We start from the raw sequence: 23638 nt of genomic DNA, 5'->3' as shown, positions 1-23638 counted from the left end.
GGGGTGGGGGGTATTGTAAAGGGGGGTGGTTTAATTTGTTTAAATGTAAAAGAGCTGTATTGACTTTTGGGCAATCCCCTACAAAAGGCTTTTTTGGTTTTGGCTGGGGGGTTTTTATGTAATGGTGGCTAGTGTTTGGTATAATGGTGTTTTTTTATTTTGGATACAGTTTTTTTATTTTTTTATGCTTAGACTTTTTTCAGTAACTTAGATTTTTTTTTAATTTTTCTGTAACTTTTTAGTTTAGTTTTCTTTGGGGGTTGTGGCGGTTTAGGGGTATATAGTGTAGGGTACTTGTGGTGGGCTAGTGGCAGTTTAGGGGTTAATAATGTAGGGTACTTGTGGTGGGCTAGTGACCATATAGGGGTTAATAGTTTGGATGGGTACTTGCATTGGGCTAGTTGCAGTATAGGGGTTAAAAGTTTTGATTATCTTTAGATAAATACTTGAGTTTGGTATGTGGCGGTATAGAGGTAAATAGTTTAGATCATCTTTAGATGGGTACTTGAGGTGGGTATACGACGGTATAGGTTTTAATAGTTTAGATCATCTTTTGATGGGTTCTTCAGGTGGGTATGTGGTGGTATAGGAGTTAATAGTTTAGATCATCTTTAAATAGGTACTTGCAGTGGGCTAGTGGTGGTATAGAGGTTAACAGGATAGATACTTGCAGTGGGTATGTGGTGGTTTAGATATTTATCAGTGTAGTGTTAGTTTGTTAGTTTTGTTTAGGGGTATTAGGTTTAGTGGTTAGGCATGGCAGTTATATTCCAAGGCATGATTTACTATACATTGCCTATATGGGCAGGGATGCTGGTTGTTATCTATTACCAGCATCACTGAGCAATGTCATGTATAGTAAATGCTTCTTGGCAATGCTGCCCGTTAGCATCTATGTCAGGAGCTTGGAATATTTTGTCAGGCTCGCTCGACATAGTGGCAATCCCTTTAAATATCTTGCTGCCTTGTAGCAATTTTGATCATGGAGGTCATAGAGACAAGAAGGATTCCCAGAAAATATGGAAAGCCAGGTATATTGTGAGAACTTTATACCAGGATATTTCTGGCTTGGTTTGCACACATAATACGTTTGGCCAAAGGATGCAAATAAAATACAACTTTTATTTATAATATATTAAAGTCATAATTAATCCTTACAAAGGAGTGCTGTACATTTATTTTCATTATTAAAGACTGTGAGGAAGCCAAAATTAGGAAACCAAGGCAAATGTTCCGATCTTCAGTCTGCCGCCCCATGCAAAAATTTACTAACTTGCTGCTCATGCTGAACTTGTGTTATAGCCTCAGCGGTTCCCACAGGAACACAAGCACTTAGATCCGGTGTTCAGGAAACACAGGAGACTCCACCAAACTCAAACCAAATGAAAATTCATATCCTCGCACACAGAAACTGGTCTGGGTACAAAACTAGGACGCTGAAGTATTGCCAAACAAAGAGGCTTTAAATAAGTGCTCATAAAAAGAAAATCGAGACAAGAAAAGGAAGCCAAGCAACAAAGTGGTTAAGGAACTCTTTGCATAGTCCCCAGGGTTGTAAATAACTGCAATCTGCAGAACAGAGGGGGGATGGAAGCTAAATTCAAATATTTCCTAGCATTTGAGCATTATTTTAATCATGTAATTCCAGAATTAGCACTGAACTTTGTTTATTACACAATATAGGATATAATTATTTGCATCATTATTGATATTGCTAACATAGAGCCTGATTATAAGTGGTGCGCTATTTAATGCTCCTGCTCGACCATTAACTGTGCTAGAAGTAAGCTTTTTGCTCATCGGTTATGCATGTATTTTAAGTTGAAAGCAAAATGCTTTTGCTTGCGCACTAACCTGACGAGTGCAAAAAGCCGAAGTTAGAATATCATGTGCACATTCACGTATTCCCCCGTAGAAGTCAATGGAGCAAAAAATTTGGAAAAAAACATTAACCCAACATGAAAATATGAATATTTCACATTCCAATGTTCTTCACATAACAGAATGTGTTCTTTTTATTTATTAATACATATTTCTACATATATCTTACGGTATTTTGGTACAATATATATCTATACTTATATATATATATATTGACCCCTAAAAGCCTCTTGTGAATCATATACACTTTTAAACATTTACCCTGAACTAAACGAATAACATAGAATGGATGAGAAAGACAATCAGGGGTTAACAAGTAAAACCTTAATTGGGCAAGTGTTTTTAATTGACCTAATCAAATATGTATAAAAAGTTGCGTAGTGACTGCACCAGATCAGAGGTCTATGAGTACAGCTCAACAGAGCTGAAACACGTGAGACCTGATCTGATGCCCGTTCTAGGAATTTTACAAGTGGTGTAAATGATTTTAAACATTTTTCAATAAATATATCTTTTACTACATCCACGACTGGAGAACTTTTTACCTTTACTTGGATGATTATATATAGGTTCAGATATATACAGATATATACAGGAAAAACTATTTAAACATAGAGCATATTCTGCTATGGCAAAAAATAATCCACAGGAAACCACCTCTTCAAAAATAAAACAAAACTCTTTAAAGTATCAATTAAAAAGTACATGGGCACCAAGGCATAGTAGACAAAAAGGTATAGAAATGGTCTTACGCGTTTCGGCAATGCGTAGCCGTAATTATAGACCATACATTCGAACAGGTGTCACGTTATCTTATACCATACGAAAGTTACCTATTGGAGGATAAAAACACCCCCCCCCTTTTTCCCTCCCCTCACCTAATTAAAGGGAACAGCATTAAATAATTCACTACTGAGCCAATACCACTACAAAACAATTAAACACATATATACACAAACATAGGCAAATGCACTTAAAGTGTTCGTGAAAAAACAATTAGTAGCACATGCAAAATAGCACTAAATTTGTGTAAAATTCTATAAGAAAATTTAAGACAGCGATGATAAGTTGCATAATACATATGTCCACAATACAGAGTTAAGAAGGTAAGGTAAACAGTAAATAAATACAATGTATCATCGGTTTATATTGGGTTGTTTCCTAAATGCATATCATACAGAGTTGAGATAACATATGTAAATTTGTGCTCATTTAGAGTGCATAAGCATACAAAGGTATAATAAAGCATGAATACCCTAGCACATATTAATGCAACAATCACTTCTTAAACTGATCAATTTCAAAAATGGCTATATATACACATATGAAGAACCAACCCGATAAGCAAATAGTAAACCTAAGATACATATATATCACTAAATCATACAATATACTGCTGTAACAATATTTAATAAGACTACTAAACCAAGGGGATATCACTATCATCATTCCCAGAAATTAATGATATCATTTTCTGCATTGAAGCCATATGGTACAAGTGTGCCCATTTTGTTGATCCAATACACCTCCTGCCTGGCTAAAATAGGACATTTATCTCCACCTCTGGGAGGGCATCTGATGGTCTCTATTGCATTCCATTCAAAATTACACACGTTCCCATTATGCTCTTCAATGAAGTGTCTCGCTAATTCAGAACAAAAGATCCCGTTCCTGATGTACCCCAGGTTTTCCTGTATCCTAGTACGAACATCACGAGTAGTCATGCCCACGTACTGTAATTTGTGATACGTACAACCAATAAGGTAAATCACGAATGTTGTTGAACAGTTAATACACCCTCGAGTATTAAAAGACTGATTTGTCACATAGGAAGTGAATTGTGTGCCTACTTTGATAACCTCACATGCCTTGCACTTTTTACCACATTTGTATGTCCCATTATGTCTAAGCCATGAACTCTGACCCACTGGCTTGCGCAATTGGCTAGATGAAACCATGTTACCCAAAATTAGATTCCTTCTGTAGGTGAATCTACAACCACTCTTAACTGTGTCTTTTAATAGATTATCACCATATAATATAGGTAGATATTTCTTGATAATATTACAAATTTGGTAATATTGATTTGAGTACTTTGTGATAAAGGTAGGTCTACTTTCTTCATTCCTCCCATTTTTTTTACAGATCTATTACTTGATTTAAGAAGACTGTTTCTCTTTCTTTTGTTTGCGTCTTCAAAGACCAGAGTAATAACTCTCTCATTATAGCCATGTTTGTGCAGCCTGTCCTGAAAAGATGCACTCTTAGAGAGAAATGTTGTCTCCTGTGAACTAATCCTCCTAGTTCTAAGGAACTGTCCCTTAGCAATTCCCCGAAATACATGTTTAGGATGTGAGCTTGATGAGTGTAATAATAAATTGTGTTTCAATTCTACCAGAATTAAAATCCATGATTTGCTCTATATCCAAATAACGTATTTTCTCCTTTTGCCATTCCGAGGTGAACTGAATTTCAGGGATACATACATTAAGCACACAATTCTGTCCGAGAACCAATTATCATGTCCAAAGATGTATCTATATTCAAACCAGCCCATAAACAAGTTAGCGTATGAGGGGGCAAATTTTGCCGCCATAGCTGTACCCCTCATTTGGACATAATAGGTTCCCTCAAACAAAAAATAATTGTACTCCAAAAGAAATATAAGATCATCAATAAATCTCCTGTAGCACAAAATTCTGTCCGAGAACCAATTATGTCCAAAGATGTATCTATATTCAAACCAGCCCATAAACAAGTTAGCGTATGAGGGGGCAAATTTTGCCGCCATAGCTGTACCCCTCATTTGGACATAATAGGTTCCCTCAAACAAAAAATAATTGTGCTCCAAAAGAAATCTGATGACCCTAAGGATGAATTTCTTCGTCTCATCTGAATAATTGGACATCAAATCCAAAAAGAATGAAATAGCTTCAAGCCCCAATGTATGGAATATAGAGATATACAAGGCCACAACATATACTGTGAGCCAACTCATATCCTCCACCACTCGCAAAGGCTCCACAATGTTTAGCATGTGTGTTGTGTCTTTCAGAAAACTGGGAAGGGACATGACCAATGGTTGCAGGATACTGTCTATCCATTCAGATAGATTTTCAAATAAAGAACTGATTTCTGCAACTATTGGTCATCCTTTAATATGGTTCAAACCCTTGTGTACCTTTGGCAAGTGATGGAAGATTGGGGTTACAGGATTCACAAAAAACAAGAAGTCAAAGGTATCCTTATTAATGATTCCATGAAAAAGGGCATCATCCAACAGGGATTTAAGTTTGTTCTGAAAAAAATCTAGTAGGGTTCCTACCAACTCTCTTATATGAAACTGGATAATTTGGTAATCACTTTAGGAGAAGGGGGAGGAGAAATAGGGGTAAAAATAAAACAGTTACTTTCAAAGAAAATGATATCATAAGCACTGATAAAGACTCCCTGTCTAATTTCTCTACTTCCTATGATGAAGGTTCAAACTCAGAAAATGAGACTATAGCTACTAATTCATCACATATAGCTAATGACCAGGCACTAGCTGTTATTAGTTCAGATAAACCATTTATATTGCAACCTAATGTAGAGGTTGGAAATCAGACTGCACAATTGGGAGCTATACCTAAAAATGCAAGCACTAATAAGAATCAATCTAAAAAACGGTCCAATGAAGGAATGAGCTCTGGGAAAGTTAACGTACAAGGGGTACCCAATATGGGACCTCCCCCGGCTCAGGTTTTTCAGTCAGTCCTGAAAATGAAGGGAGGGGAGGGACAGAAGATGTAGGGAACTCAAGAGGAATGAACAGATATTCGCTCAGAGAATTAACAAGGAAATGAAGGAAAATATTGTTATTAATATCTCATCACACTCACTCTCTGACACTGAATGTAGGGTACTTAACTTAGCCATATATATACTTAACTTAGGACTAGGTTTTTGCCCCATTAGAAAGTTAGATATTTTTCAAACTATTTTAGATTTGAACAAATTTGTTCAGAATCTTACCCTTTGCAGACATTTTAATGACAAGGAGAATACTGCCTGTAATTTTACAGCGAGAGGGGAGGAAGGTGCCACTAATGCTGAATTCTTACCTATATTCAGTGATATGTGGGATCTGGCCACTCTCCAATCTTTGGAGGCTGAACAGATCACAGGACCTACCTCTGTCTTCCCATGTCCCACAGGCTTTAGGAATAGATCTAGATTTTACCCTGTGCCATCTAGGGGAATAGCTTTGGATAGCTTCCACAAGAGAGTGCTGGAAGATTTGAAAAGTCTCAATGATTCTATTACTGCTAGTCAATCTAATTTAACAAAAATTGAAAGAGAGGCTGTTGTCCATAGTCATTAAACAATCAGATAAGGGCGGTAACATCGTTGTTATGGATAGACAAATGTACATTTCTGAGGCCTTTCATCAACTAAATGATCCTGTTTCATATAAGACAGTTGGTAGGAACCCTATTAGATTTTTTCAGAACAAACTTAGATCCCTGTTGGATGATGCCCTTGTCATGGCATCATTAATAAGGATACCTTTGACTTCTTGTATATTGTGAATCCTGTAACCCCAATCTTCCATCACTTGCCAAAGGTACACAAGGGTTGGGACAAAATTAAAGGACAACCAATAGTTGCAGGAATCGGTTCTTTATTTGAAAATCTATCTGAATGGATTGACAGTATCCTGCAACCATTGGTCATGTCCCTTCCCAGTTTTCTTAAAGACACAACACACATGCTAAACATTGTGTAGCCTTTGCGAGTGGTGGAGGATATGAGTTGGATCACAGTAGATGTGGCCTTGTATACCTTTATACCCCATACATTGGGGCTTGAAGCTATTTCATTCTTTTTGGATTTGATGTCCAATTATTCAGATGAGACGAAGAAATTCATCCTTAGGGTCATCAGATTTCTTTTGGAGCACAATTATTTTTTGTTTGAGGGAACCTATTATGTCCAAATGAGGGGTACAGCTATGGCGGCAAAATTTGCCCCCTCATACGCTAACTTGTTTATGGGCTGGTTTGAATATAGATACATCTTTGGACATAATTGGTTCTCGGACAGAATTTTGTGCTACAGGAGATTTATTGATGATCTTATATTTGTTACTACCTTTTCATCATCATAGGCAGATTCTTTTGTTGAGTATCTTAATGTATCCCTGAAATACAGTTCACCTCAGAATGGCAAAAGGAGAACATACTTTTTTTGGATATAGAGCTAACCATGGATTTTAATTCTGGTAGAATTGAAACACAAGTGTATCGTAAACCCATAGCGGCTAATTCATTATTACACTCATCAAGCTCACATCCTAAACATGTATTTCGGGGAATTGCTAAGGGAGAGTTCCTTAGAACTAGGAGGATTAGTTCACAGGAGACAACCTTTCTCTCTGAGAGTGCATCTTTGCAGGACAGGCTGCGCAAACGTGGCTACAATAAGAGAGTTATTAGTCTGGCCTTTGCAAACAAAAGAAAGAGAAGCAGTCTTCTAAAATCAAGTAATAGATCTGTAAAATTGAGAGGAATGAAGAAAGTAGACCTACCTTTATCACAAAGTACTCAAATCAATATTACCAAATTTGTAATATTATCAAGAAATATCTACTTATAGTATATGGTGATGATCTATTAAACGACACAGTTAAGAGTGGTTGTAGATTCTCCTACAGAAGGAATCTAACTTTGGATAACATGGTTTCACCTAGCCAATTGCGCAAGCCAGTGAGTCAGAGTTCATGGCTTAGGCATAATGGGACATACAAATTTGGTAAAAATTGCAAGGCATATGAGGTTATCAAAGTAGGCACACAATTCACTTCCTATGTGACAAATCAGTCTTTTAATACTCGAGAGCTTATTAACTGTTCAACAACGTTTGTGATTTATCTTATTGGTTCTACGTATCAGAAATTACAGTACGTGGGCATGACTACCCGTGATGTTCGTACTAGGATACGGGAACACCTGGGGTACATCAGGAATGGGATCTTTTGTTCTGAATTAGCGAGACACTTCATTGAAGAGCATAATGGGAACGTGTGTAATTTTGAATGGAATGCGATAGAGACCATCAGATGCCCTCCCAGAGGTGGAGATAAATGGCCTATTTTAGCCAGGCAGTGTCGGGGTGCCAGGAATCAGACTGAGACGAGAAGTGCAAAAATAATCACACCTTTATTAATAGCAAAAAATACTAAAAAGTCCACAAGTCAAATAACAAGCCAGGAATCAAAACCAGAGCTGGTAGTCAGACGAGCCGAGTCAGGAGCCAAAGCGAGTAGTCAGATGAGCCGGAATCAGGAACAAGGAGAATAGCAGAGTCAGGAACAAGCCAGAGATGAGGAACCAGAAGGGACATCAGACAGCCAGGTAATAGACAGGAGCTCTCACAAACAGGTTAGAGACAACGCAAGGGCTAAACAGAGGCCCTTTAAATAAGTGATGACATCACAATTCTGAGACTTCATCCTGTCTCACACAGATGATATACACCAGTCTGGCCATAAAAGGAAGTGCAGGAAATGAGCAGCATCACACAGTATGCATCAGAGTCAGCAAGAGAGGTGAGTATAATGGCTGCCAGCAGCTCATGGAAAACAAAACAGGGAAAAAACCCTGACAGGCAGGAGGTCTATTGGATCAACAAAATGGGCACACTTGTACCATATGGCTTCAATGCAGAAAATGATATAATTCATTTCTGGGAATGATGATAGTGATATCCCCTTGGTTTAGTAGTTTTATTAACTATTGTTACAGCTGTATATTGTATTGCTTAGTGGTATATATGTATCTTAGGTTTACTATTTGCTTATCAGGTTGGTTCTTCATATGTGTATATATAACCATTATTGAAATTGATCAGTTTAAGTAGTGTATGTTGCATTAATATGTGCTAGGGTATTAATGCTTTATTATACCTTTGTATGCTTATGCACTCTAAATGAGCTCAAATTTACATATGTTATCTCAACTCTGTATGATATGCATTTAGGAAACAACCCGATGTAAACTGATGATACATTGTATTTATTTACTGTTTACCTTACCTTCTTAACTCTGTATTGTGGACATACGTATTATGCAACTTAGCATCACTGTCTTAAATTTTCTGATAGAATTTTACACATATTTAGTGCTATTTTGAATGTGCTACTAATTGTTTTTTCACCACCACTTTAAGTGCATATGCCTATGTTTGTGTATATATGTGTTTAATTGTTTTGTAGTGGTATTGTAATCCACAATCTCTTCACGGCTCAGTAGTGAATTATTTAATGCTGTTCCCTTTAATTAGGTAAGGGGAGGGGAAAAGGGTGTGTGTTTTTATCCTCCAATGGGTAACTTTTGTATGGTATAAGATAATGTGACACCTGTTAGAATGTATGGTCAATGAATATGGCTACGCATTGACAAAACGCATAAGACCGTTTCTATACCTTTTTTCCTCCTATGCCTTGGTGCCCATGTACTTTTTAATATATACATTAAAGTCTTTTGTTTTATTTTTGATGAGGTGGTTTCCTGTGGATTATTTTTTGCTATATGATTGTGGAGAGAGAGGAGCCCTCCAATCCATTAGACCATCTATTCCTAGCTGAGGGTACCTGTCTCTTTTCCTGGACTGAGGGGTTTATTCAGAGTAAATTATGGAGTAGGTGTGTTCATCATCGTATGCCGAACAGTGTGTGAATGATGTCACACGGAAATGATGATCACATGTGCTGAGAAGCACAACGCTGTTTGTGGAGGATCAAACAGATCATAGCAGGACCGGAGCACACCGGAGCGTAAGGGGTAGGGTTGGCTACTTGCCACAGTCCCCTGCCGGTTGAAGTTGCCAGTTGAAATCCTGCAGGCTTCCTTTGAGTGGCGAGTCAGGCTCAGTGAAAACTGCATGCCAAGAATCTCTATTCACGTTTAACATCCAGGTGTGACTGTGATAGTGTTTATCTACCTGGCACTTTATCTTACATGTGGAGTACTGTCCTTTTTTACCATACTCTGCTATGTGCAGAAAATTGGAATGTGAAATATTTAGTACAAGCACTGTATAACACTTATAACATTAAAAATGAATATTGCATAAATATGCTTTTACATGTTTTCATCTAGTTAACTGCAAAGGGCTCCAAAGTCCTTCTATATATGTTTATATATGTGTACATACAGTATCTCACAAAAGTGAGTACACCCCTCACATTTATGTAAATTTTTTATTATATCTTTTCATGTGACAAGAAGAAATGACACTTTGCTTCAATGTAAAGTAGTGAGTGTACATCCTGTATAACAGTGTAAATTGCTGTCCCCTCAAAATAACTCAACACACAGCCATTAATGTCTAAACCGTTGGCAACAAAAGTGAGTACGCCCCTAAGTGAAAATGTCCAAATTGGGCCTTAAGTGTCAATGTTTTGTGTGACCACCATTATTTTCCAGCACTATCTTAACCCTTTTGGGCATGGAGTTCACCAGAGCTTCACAGGTTTCCACTGGAGTCCTCCTGTTCCACTCCTCCATGACGACATTACAGAGCTGGTGGATGTTAGAGACCTTGCGCTCCCCCACCTTCCATTTGAGGATGCCCCACAGATGCTCAATAGGGTTTAGGTCTGGAGACATGCTTGGCTAGTCCATCACCTTTACCCTCAGCTTCTTTAGCAAGGCAGTGGTCGTCTTGGAGGTGTGTTTGGGGTCGTTATCATGTTGGAATACTGCCCTGTGGCCCAGTCTCCAAAGGGAGGGGAATCATGCTCTGCTTCAGTATGTCACAGTATATGTTGGTATAAATGGTTCCCACAATGAACTGTAGCTCCCTTGTGCCAGCAGTACTCATGCAGGCCCAGACCATGACACTCCCACCACCATGCTTGACTGTAGGCAAGACACAATTGTCTTTGTACTCCTCACCTGGTTGCCGCCACACAGGCTTGACACCATCTGAACCAAATAAGTTTATCTTGGTCTTATCAGACCACAGGACATAGTTCCAGTAATCCATGTCCTTAGTCTGCTTGTCTTCAGAAAACTTTTTGCTGGCTTACTTGTGCATCATCTTTAGAAGAGGCTTCCTTTTGGGATGACAGCCATGCAGACCAATTTGATGCAGTGTGCGGCGTATGGTCTGAGCACTGACAGGCTGATCCCCCACCCCTTCAACCTCTACAGCAATGCTGGCAGCACTCATATGTCTATTTCCCAAAGACAATCTCTGGATATGACACTGAGCATGTGCACTCAACTTCTTTGGTCGACCATGGCGAGGCCTGTTCTGAGTGGAACCTGTCCTGAGAAACTGCTGTATAGTCTTGCCCATGTGCTGCAGCTCAGTTTCAAGGTCTTGGCAATCTTCTTATAACCTAGGCCATCTTTATGCAGAGAAGCAATTCTTTTTTCAGATCCACAGAGAGTTCTTTGCCATGAGGTGCCATGTTGAACTTCCAGTGGCCAGTATGAGAGTGTGAGAGTGATAACACCAAATTGAACACACCTGCTCCACATTCACACCTGAGACCTTGTAACACTATGAGTCACATGACATCAGGGAAGGAAAATTGCTAATTGGGTCCAATTTGGACATTTCCACTTAGGGGTGTACTCAATTTTGTTGCCAACGGTTTAGACAATAATGGTTGTGTGAGTTATTTTGAAGGGACAGCAAATTTACACTGTTATACAGGCTGTACACTCACTACTTTACATTGTAGCAAAGTGTAATTTCTTCAGTGTTGTCACATGAAAAGATATAATAAAATATTAACAAAAATGTGAGGGGTGTACTCACTTTTGGGAGATACTGTATGTATTTATGTGTGTATATATGCCTGTAAATACATATATACACATATAAATACATACAGTTGCAAGAAAAAGTATGTGAACCATTTGGAATGATATGGATTTCTGCACAAATTGGTCATAAAATGTGATCTGATCATCATCTAAGTCACAACAATAGACAATCACAGTCTGCTTAAACTAATAACACACAAAGAATGAAATGTTGCCTTGTTTTTATTGAACACACCATGTAAACATTCACAGTGCAGGTGGGAAAAGTATGTGAACCCCTAGACTAATGACATCTCCAAGAGCTAATTGGAGTTAGATGTCAGCCAACTGGAGTCCAATCAATGAGATCAGATTGGAGGTGTTGGTTACAGCTGCCCTGCCCTATAAAAAAACACACACCAGTTCTGGGTTTGCTTTTCACAAGAAGCATTGCCTGATGTGAATGATGCCTCGCACAAAAGAGCTCTCAGAAGACCTACGATTAAGAATTGTTGACTTGTATAAAGCTGGAAAGGGTTATAAAAGTATCTCCAAAAGCCTTGCTGTTCATCAGACCACGGTAAGACAAATTGTCTATAAATGGAGAAAGTTCAGCACTGCTGCTACTCTCCCTAGAAGTGGCCGTCCTGTAAAGATGACTGCAAGAGCACAGCGCAGACTGCTCAATGAGGTGAAGAAGAATCCTAGAGTGTCAGCTAAAGACTTACAAAAGTCACTGGCAAATCTACAATACGTAAAACACTAAACAAGAATGGATTTCATGGGAGGATACCACAGAGGAAGCCACTGCTGTTCAAACAAAATATTGCTGCACGTTTACAGTTTACACAAGAGCACCTGGATGTTCCACAGCAGTACTGGCAAAATATTCTGTGGACAGATGAAACCAAAGTTGAGTTGTTTGGGAGAAACACACAATACTATGTGTGGTGAAAAAGAGGCACAGCACACCAACATCAAAACCTCATCCCAACTGTGAAGTATGTTGGTGGGGGCATCATTGTTTGGGGCTGCTTTGCTGCATCAGGGCCTGGACGGATTGCTATCATCGAAGGAAAAATAAATTCCCAAGTTTATAAAGACATTTTGCAGGAGAACTTAAGGCCATCTGTTTACTAGCTGAAGCTCAACAGAAGATGGGTGTTGCAACAGGACAATGACCCAAAGCATAGAAGTAAATCAACAACAGAATGGCTTAAACAGAAGAAAATACGCCTTCTGAAGTGGCCCAGTCAGAGTCCTGACCTCAACCCAACTGAGATGCTGTGGCATGACCTCAAGAAAGCGATTCACACCAGACATCCCAAGAATATTGCTGAACTGAAACAGTTCTGTAAAGAGGAATGGTCAAGAATTACTCTTGACAGTTGTGCACGTCTGATCTGCAACTACAGGAAACGTTTGGTTGAAGTTATTGCTGCCAAAGGAAGTTCAACCAGTTATTAAATCCAAGGGTTCACATACTTTTTCCACCTGCACTGTGAATGTTTACATGGTGTGTTTAATAAAAACAAGGCAACATTTCATTCTTTGTGTGTTATTAGTTTAAGCAGACTGTGATTGTCTATTGTTGTGACTTAGAGGATGATCAGATCACATTTTATGACCAATTTGTGCAGAAATCCATATCATTCCAAAGGGTTCACATACTTTTTCTTGCAACTGTAAATACACATGTACACACACACACACACACACACACAGCATATATACATAAAATACACCTCTAGATATTTAAATGTATGTATCTCAATGTTAAAGCCCTTTGCCTCCTGTTCTTTTTCTAACACCTGATACCTCATATCTTTGAATCCTTATAACTTTTTTTAAAATAATTTTTATTAGATGTTGTTATTATGAGGTCTATTTAAGAAGCAGGGGATGCTGACTCTGACCCACTCCGTTTCAGTTCCGGCTGAAGTGGAAGTTAAGAAGCATCGGTCCCTAGACTGCTGCTCCTTAACTCGTCTGCCACCTCTGAGGTGGCGGAAAGCAATCCGCCCGATTGAATACGATCACCCCCTGCTAGCGGCTGATTGGCAGGGAATCTGCAGGGGGTGGTAGTGCACCAGCAGTTCACAAGAACTGCTCGTGCAATGATGAATACCGACAGCGTATGCTGTTGGCATTTATCCATGTGCGGTGGACATGATCCGCTATATCGGATCATGTCCGTCCGCACATTAATAAATGGACCCCTTTGAGTGTAACTTTACTTTGTATTGTATTTTTGATGTGTGTTGAGCAACTTTTTTGTTTTGTGAAACAGTTAACCAGAGCTCTGAGGACAAGGTAATCATTCTAGCTTTAATCACGATTAGGTTTACTTCCTAAGCTCTGAATTCATGCTAACCTGATGCGCATTAAACTTGATTGCGCTAAATTGAAAGTGTTTACCTTTAACGCATAATATGTGCACTATTTCCGTAGTACGCAAAAGGCCGAGCAATTGCACGCTAAAGCTAGCACTCCACTCGTGATCTAGCCCTTAATCGGCTATAGCATAACTGACATTTGATACAGTGTAGAATAATATTATGCAAGTGGTTTATTTAAAAGAACCCTAAAGTCAAAATTAAACTTTCATAACTCGGACAGAGCACACAAACAACTTTCCAATTCACTTCCATTATCAAAATGTGAACATTCTTTTTATATATACACATTCTGAGACACCAGCTCCTACTGAGCATGTGCAAGAATTCACATGATATATGTATATGCATTTTGTGATTGGTTGATGGCTGTCACATGATGTAGGGGAAGAATTGAAATAACTTTGAAATTTGTTAGAATTTAAAATTAACTGCTATTTCATTATTATCTTTATTATTCATTTGTTGATTTTGTAATTCTGCTGTATTTAATGTGGCTAGTTTTAATACAGCTGCAGATATATACAAAATGTATACAAGTTTGATTTATGCTTCAGGAAATATTGAAGAAAGAAATTGTGTTGAAATATTTCAAATTCTATGTGTGTATTTTCCTTTTTGAACCTTTTACATCATTTCATATGTTGCTGTTGTTGCTTAGAAAAGCAGAATATAATTTTGGCACATGTCAGCTATAATTGTACTTGTCAAAAGAAACATAAATCACAATCTAAATTTGTCAACAAAAATTAAATCTTTCTGTAGATGAGATAATTTATTGGGTGGTATAATCTGTGTTTCCCTTTTTTTAATGTTACGGGTATTAATAGAGCATAACTGAAAAACAGAGGTAAAAAATTATGCTGTTTAGGCAAAGTGAGAGAACAGCATGGAATGACAATTATATGCAAAGCTTTAAAAACGAACATAGTGTCTCCTGCTGATTGAAATTTATCTGCTACATTAACAACAAAGTGAATTGAATTAAAGATTGAAATTAAAAATAGTGTGTAAACATCTAATTACTTACATTTCTTAAAGAACGAAAAGATGTAAGTGGCTTTTCTTTAACTAATAAAGTTAAAAATCTATCAATGTAAGATGTTTATCCTAATTCAAATTAATTATAATAAAAACAAGCCATTGTTGTCAGAGTACCTGAAGACTGTCAATTCAGAGAGACATCACAATACATTATGCAATTAGCAATATTAGTTTTGCTGTCTACCTGCATGTAATACTATAAATCTTAACAGGTGTGTGTTTTGTACTTTTCATGCTATTGGTCTCGATCACAATAGAGCAATCATTTTACGATTTGGCGTGATCACAATATTGCAATTTCTTCTCTTTCTCACGCTTCTCAAAAAAAAGTCCTATTTACACAACGGAGCCAAAAAGTGTTTGCCAATCTTAATACATCTTCATCTCACTTTTGAACCCATTTTTAAACCCACTTTTGGCTTATCGGCACCTCTTGGCACTAGGGATTCTTAGACTTTTCACAGCTATTGTGTTTTACATTGCATCTATGCTAAAGACTCTGAAATGGCCATTCGAGACATTCTAGAGGTTTTTTAACATATATGGTATCAATTCATTAAAGCTCCATTCATCCCTATATGAGAGGCTGTATACATTAAACTATGTACACATTTACATGTATAGGCACATATGAAGGGACTCGCAGAGAGGTGCAGCAGATACAGAGCGACTGGAAATGTGGATCAGCCTAGCAGAGGCATTTAGGATGCATTGAAGGGGGGGGGAGGCAGGAAAGAGGAAGGCCAGTAAGTAGACTATTGCAGTAGTCAAGTCGGGAAATAACAAGGGAGTGGATTATTTCCTTTGTGGTATTAGTGCACAGAAAAGGCTGAATCTTGGAAATATTGCTTACATGGTTGCGGCAGGATGTAGAAAGTGATTGGATATGGGGGACGAAGGATAGATTTGAGCCAAGTGTAACTCTGAGGCAGCAGACTTGGGCGATGGGGAAATGGTGATGCCGTCAACAGGGATAGAGAAGTCACAAGTCGGCGTAGAGCTTGAGGGGGGATAAGAAGGAGTTCAGTCTTGGACATGTTAATCTTTAGGTGGTGAGAGGCCATCCAGGAAGAAATACCAGATAAGCAGTTGCTGACATGAGAAAGGACTGAGGGAGAGAGAGCAGGGGTGGAGAGGTATATATGGGTGTCATCAGCATAGAGATGATATTTGAAGCCATAACTGTTGATAATTTTATCCAGCGAAGAAGTATAAATGGAGAAGAGTAGAGGACCCAGAACAGATCCTTGAGGTAATCCAACAGACAGAGGCATTGGAGAGGTGGAGTCGCTGGCAAATGACACAGAAAAAAACCTGTGCGAAAGATAGAATTGAATCCATGAAAGAGCAGTGTCACAGAGGCCAAAAGAGCTAAGGGTCTGTAGGAGGAGGGGGTGGTAAACTGTGTCGAAGGCAGCTGAGAGGTCAAGTAAGATGATTATAGAGTAGTGGCCAATATTTTTAGCAGTGAGAAGTAACCTTGGTAAGGGCAGTCTCAGTTGAGTGTTTGGGATAGAATCCGGATTGCAGGGGGTCAAGCAAGGAGTTGGCGGACAGGAAGTGGGTTAGGCGATTGTAAACTAGTTTTTCAAGGAGTTTTGATGTTAGTGGATGCAGTGATATGGTGCGGTAGCTTTCAGGAGAATTATGGTCGAGGAAGGGTTTTTTGAGTATGGGAGTGACTTTTGCGTGTTTGAAAGAAGATGGGGATGAGCCGGTAGAGAGAGAGAGAGAGGTTGAAAATGTGGAAGGGGGGCAAAAAAAGTTCTAAACAGTTAATTCAAGGACATGCATTCTATTAAATAGAGTCCATCTAGAGCAGAAAGCATAATTTAGGGGCAACTAAGATGCCTCTACCTTTGCATGCCTCCTTGTTTGTCATCCATCATGTCATGTCCTGTTGAAATTCTGAGGTCAGAGGAACAGCCTGTAAATATGAGGGATTCTTAAATGAAATATATTGCTTGAGGAGATGCACAGTTTGGTAAAACAGAGGACCCAGAAAATTACTTAAAGTGAAGGGAAAGGAAAGATGATCTTGACATAATGATGGTGATGGGGCAAAATATCTGATTTCTGGAGTATATACACAATAGAATTAACAATAGTTTTGGAGCTTAGAAGAGACAGCTGCACTGAAACAGAATTGAAGCCCATAAACTCTACTGTTTGTGTAGGGGAAAATATGGACCTCCACTTTTTTAATCGAAATTCTGAGATCTTGATAGAGAGATATGGCCTTTAAAGGAGTTTCACTGCACATTCCCAGGATGTATTTTGCTCTGTTTCATGCTTTGGAGTGAATAAATTCTCACTGGCAAAGCCTTTTTTTAAACAGGTTTCCCAAAGAGTGGACAAGTTTGACAACTGGCTTCATGGGCTTGGTGAAACACCATGGAACCAAGATCAGACAAAAGGGAAGGTATGTGAATCGCTAAACTCTACTCCTCAATTCAAAAAGTCTGTGAGAAGGAGCCAAATGGATTGTAAATTACCATTTTTAGGCACCAACAGATAAACCAGTATCCTACCTATTGGTACCCTAAAGCAAATGGATCCTATGCATTTAGAAGTGATTATAAACCAGATAATAATATAGGTCTCTTTTATTACTCGAAAAAAAAGATATTGCTGTAAAAGGGAGGTTGGTTCTAAATGTCGGTTTTTGTAATAAATGTTGTAGCTTGATATCTTTTATTATTGCCTGCAAGAGTGGAGAGAAATGAATGGGGTGAGGTTTGACAGGCTGAGGTGGATATCGGACAAACTCCAATTTCAGCTTTCTCTACACATGAAACAAGAAGCAAGTCTGTCAGCAAGTCTTTTTTCTTTTAAATCAAACTGGATATATTCTAGTCAGGATTTGTTAGTAATGAAGTTTGACCTGTTCCTGGAACTTGAGCTTGGCTCAGACTCTATTTCCTATCTGTAAAGCCACTAGCAGGCTTTTTTTGTTTGCTATAGAAGTAAGGTTGACTGCATATTTGTTTAGTACTATTATAATGATCTAAACAGAGAAAGCACCAAGCCTCATTGATGTTAGGTTAGGATCAAACCTTAAAATTATAAAATGGTTTCTCTTAGAGAGACCACATTGCCATACCTCAAAAGGCATATCAACCTCTAGGCCTATTCTCAAATCTGGAAAGGTCAACGGAGGTGAATTTGTTAATAGAATCATCAGCCAATTGAAAACTTAATTAAGTGGGCCAGAAATGTATAGGGTTGTATAGTGTGGTTTAACAGACATTTCCTATGATATTTTCGTTTTAAGACAGAAAGTAACTGTTATGCTATACTCATGAGGAGTAGTTAATACCTGGAATAGCCCGCAAGCAGAGGTGGTATGTATGTATCTCAGCATTGCCAGGGTAATCTGAAATGTTCTTTCTTTTTGTAACATCTGTGTTTGCTAAAGAATGCATTGATCTTAAGACCCCCTTCACCCCTTCTCCTAGTGCCTGGCATCTCTTGGTACTGTGGGTTAAGGACTTGCAAGGAGGGGTGGTCGTAAATTTACATAGGGGCTGGAATCTTGACAAGAAAAAGGGAAACTTTGAGAATAATTATCTGAATATCAGGACTTGTCTGGGAAAACATATGAATAATATCTTTAGCAAGTTCCCACAAACCTACTTAGTAATATGTGCAATGTGTAGGTATTGTGTTTAGTTTATTCCATTTTATTTAAAAAAAAACCTGTATAATTGCATTTTTTCTTGTTCGTTTGTATCTCTTCTGTTTTTGTAATTTGGCATTGTGTGACCTGTATTTGTCTTTTGTTATTAAAAATATAAATAATCTAATTCTGTCTCTTGGCTCTAATATCTGAACTTAAACTTTGTAGGGATAAGGTTAGAGTCAGCAAGCGAAAGGGGTATCCGGAACACAGTCTGACTGCCGGTCAGTGCAAAAGGAGAAACAATCTCCAAACTATAAATAAACTCTGCTACTCACAATACCTGGAGTGCAGTAGCAAACGGCGGATCAAGCCGTGTGTAGTCCAAAAAAAAGAAAAAAGCAGGCACTGCTCGGTTAGTAAAAAAGTTAAAACATACCTTTATTGTGACACATAAAAAACATAGCGTGTTCCCAAACAGAGGGCAGACATGCATACAAGGTCAGTCGTACGTGTTTCGCTACCCCTAGTGGCGCTTAATCATAGACTAGTGAGGTGTAGCAGAGATAGACAATTTATACTGAAAGTACAAACTGATTAACTCTTGCTACTCCAACTGAGATTAAAACACATACCAATATAGGAGTTAAAAGAAAACAGTGAAGCAGGGTTATAATCACAGTGCTGAGGTGACATCATACACTTGTTTTACAAATATTTATAGATGAAAAAGCAAGTAATTGGTTTAAGTTTTGAATACTTTGGCTATTTTTATGGTAAGCTGCATAATAAATTAAACAACACCAAATTGCATTTACTCATATTTATCATGGAGAAGAACTGATTACTTAACAACATAGACCTAACATTAAGGATCAACACCTTGTCTTGATATAGTGAATACTATTATAAGATTCATACTTAAAACCAAGACACCATTGTTTATTTTGGTAGTCTAATACATAGCAATAGGGCATATTAGGGACACAATAAACCAAATACAGGATATGATATGAGAATATTACATGTAAGATACAATTCCTGACAGGCCTTAATTATCTATAAAGTAGCTGATGCCGAACTCCCTATTCATACCTAGGGGTATTCTTGTTTTTAATTTTAAAATCCAAAATAATTCCTTCTTATCAAGGATTTTATTTTTATTACCACCTCTTATAGGGACTCTGACTAAGTCTATAACTTGAACCGATATATTTGCTTTGTTGGTGAAATGTATGCCATTGAAATGGCTTGCTACAGCTGATTCTTTTACATAATTTTTGACATCTCTAACATGTTCTCCTACTCTTTTTCTTAGTTCTCTGGAAGTTGGTCCTATGTATTGGCTATGACAGAAATTACAGGTTAGCATGTACACCACCCATTGGGTACCACAATTGGCATAAAACTGAATCTCAAATTTTTGATTGGTAATGCTTGATTTTAAAGAGTCACCTCTCAAGATCATAATACAAGTGTTGCAGTTTTTACTGCCACATCTGAAGTTGCCCTTGTGTTTTAGACATGTGGATTCAGTGGAAGGAATGTTATTACTCACCAAACTGGGGGATAGGGACTGTGCTAAAGTTCTAAGTTTATTTGGAACAAATTTACCATTTCTGACAATTGGTTTTAAAATCTCATTTCTTAACAAGAGATGCATATGTTTTTTTGAGTATTTTTACAATTTGATCATATTGCCTAGTGTACTCAGTTGTAAACACAATTGAATCAGTGAAATCACTGGTATTTGAATCTTTATATTGTCTACTTGTTGTATTAGTATCAGATCTTTTCACTAATTTGCGACATTTGGATAGATTATTTTTGTTATAGCCTCTATTAATAAGTCTATTTTCAAGCTCAATGGCCTGTTGATCATAGACTTCGTCTGATTTGGTATTCTTGCTGAGTCTAATAAACTGTTCTTTAGGTATAGCCTGTACCAAATGTTTGGGATGTTGTGATCTGGCACGCAGAATAGTGTTCCCCGCGGTGGGTTTTCTATATGTTTTTGTACATATTTGGTTATTGTGTATTTGTAAGGTTAAATCTAAGAAGTTTACTTCAGTTCTACTAAAAGTGCTGTGAATTTAAGTCCCATATAGTTGTCGTTTATATAATTCATGAATTCATGGTGTGAAGAGTCGTCTAATAGTTTTTTTACTATAAAAAGCAAGTCATCTATATATTGTGAATAAATAACAATCGCCTAGATTTAGAGTTCTGCGTTAGCTGTCCAAACCAGCGTTAGGGGATCCTAACGCTGGTTTTTACCGCCCGCTGGAATTTAGAGTCAGTCATGAAAGGGTCTAACGCTCACTTTCCAGCCGTGACTTTTCCATACCGCAGATCCCCCTACGCCAATTACGTATCCTATCTTTTCAATGGGATCTTTCTAACGCCGGTATTTAGAGTCTTGGCTGAAGTGAGCATTAGAAATCTAACGACAAAACTCCAGCCGCAGAAAAAAGTCAGTAGTTAAGAGCTTTATGAACCGGCGTTAGCCCATAAAGCTCTTAAATACTGTGCTCTAAAGTACACTAACACCCATAAACTACCTATGTACCCCTAAACCGAGGCCCCCCCACATCGCCGCCACTCTATTAAATTTTTTTAACCCCTAATCTGCCGACCGCACACCACCGCCACCTACATTATCCCTATGTACCCCTAATCTGCTGCCCCTAACATCGCCGACCCCTACATAATATTTATTAACCCCTAATTTGCCCCCCCCAATGTTGCAGCTGCCTACCTACAATTATTAACCCCTAATTTGCCGACCGGACCTCACCGCTACTATAATAAAGTTATTAACCCCTAATCCGCCTCACTCCCGCCTCAAAAACCCTATAATAAATAGTATTAACCCCTAATCTGCCCTCCCTAACATCGCAGACACCTAACTTCAAGTATTAACCCCTAAACTGCCGACCAGACCTCGCCGCTACTTTAATAAATGTATTAACCCCTAAAGCTAAGTCTAACCCTAATACCCCCCTAAGTTAAATATAATTTAAATCTAACAAAATAAAATAAATCTTATTAAATAAATTATTCCTATTTAAAGCTAAATACTTACCTGTAAAATAAACCCTAATATAGCTACAATATAAATAATAATTATATTGTATCTATTTTAGGATTTATATTTATTTTACAGGCAACTTTGTATTTATTTTAACCAGGTACAATAGCTATTAAATAGTTAAGAACTATTTAATAGTTACCTAGTTAAAATAATTACAAAATTACCAGTAAAATAAATCCTAACCTAAGTTACAATTAAACCTAACACTAAACTATCAATAAATAAATTAAATAAACTATCTACAATTATCTACAATTATATCAACTAAACTAAATTACAAAAAAACCCCCACTAAATTACAAAAAAATAAAAAAAGATTACAAGAATTTTAAACTAATTACACCTACTCTAAGCCCCCTAAAAAAATAACAAAGCCCCCCAAAATAAAAAAATGCCCTACCATATTCTAAAATAAAAATTGTAAAGCTCTTTTACCTTACCAGCCCTTAAAAGGGCCTTTTGCGGGGCATGCCCCAAAGTAAACAGCTCTTTTGCCTGTAAAAAAAAACATACAATACCCCCCCAACATTACAACCCACCACCCACATACCCCTAATCTAACCCAAACCCCCCTTAAATAAACCTAACACTAAGCCCCTGAAGATCTCCCTACCTTGTCTTCACCACGCCGGGTATCACTGTCCGTCCAGAAGAGGGTCCAAGTCTTCATCCTATCCGGCAAGAAGAGCTCCTCCAGAGGGTCCAAATTCTTCATCCTATCCGGGCAGAAGAGGACATCCGGACCAGCAGACATCTTCATCCAGGCGGGATCTTCTTTCTTCTTCCATCCGGCACGGAGCGGGACCATCTTCAAGCAGCCGACGCGGAGCCATTCTATTGGCTGTTCGGATCAGCCAATAGAATGCAAGCTCAATCTGATTGGCTGATTGGATCAGCCAATTGGATTGAACTTGAATCTGATTGGCTAATTCAATCAGCCAATCAGATTTTTCCTACCTTAATTCCGATTGGCTGATAGAATCCTATCAGCCAATCGGAATTTGAGGGACGCCACCTTGGATGACGTCCCTTAAAGGAACCTTCATTCGTCGTTAGTCCATCGGTGAAGAAGGGTGGCTCCACGTCGGCTGCTTGAAGATGGTCCCGCTCCGCGCCGGATGGAAGAAAATAGAAGATACCGCCTGGATTAAGATGTCTGCCGGTCCGGATGTCCTCTTTTGCCCTCTTTTGCCCGGATAGGATGAAGACTTTGGACCCTCTGGAGGAGCTCTTCTTGCCGGATAGGATGAAGACTTCGGACCCTCTTCTGGACGGATCGGTGATACCCGGCGTGGTAAAGACAAGGTAGGGAGATCTTCAGGGGCTTAGTGTTAGGTTTATTTAAGGGGGGTTTGGGTTAGATTAGGGGTATGTGGGTGGGGGGTTGTAATGTTGGGGGGGGGTATTGTATGTTTTTTTTACAGGCAAAAGAGCTGTTTACTTTGGGGCATGCCCCACAAAAGGCCCTTTTAAGGGCTGGTAAGGTAAAAGAGCTTTACAGTTTTTATTTTAGAATAGGGTAGGGCATTTTTTTATTTTGGGGGGCTTTGATATTTTTTTAGGGAGCTTAGAGTAGGTGTAATTAGTTTAAAATTCTTGTAATCTTTTTTTATTTTTTGTAATTTAGTGTTTGTTTTTTTTGTAATTTAGTTTAGTTGATATAATTGTAGATAATTGTAGATAGTTTATTCAATTTATTTATTGATAGGGTAGTGTTAGGTTTAATTGTAACTTAGGTTAGGATTTATTTTACAGGTAATTTTGTAATTATTTTAACTAGGTAACTATTAAATAGTTCTTAACT

Source organism: Bombina bombina, chromosome 2 (assembly GCF_027579735.1).
Source record: "Bombina bombina isolate aBomBom1 chromosome 2, aBomBom1.pri, whole genome shotgun sequence".
Lineage (NCBI taxonomy): Eukaryota > Metazoa > Chordata > Amphibia > Anura > Bombinatoridae > Bombina > Bombina bombina.
The sequence above is the reverse complement of the archived record's forward strand: the minus strand, read 5'-3'. Positions refer to the sequence as shown.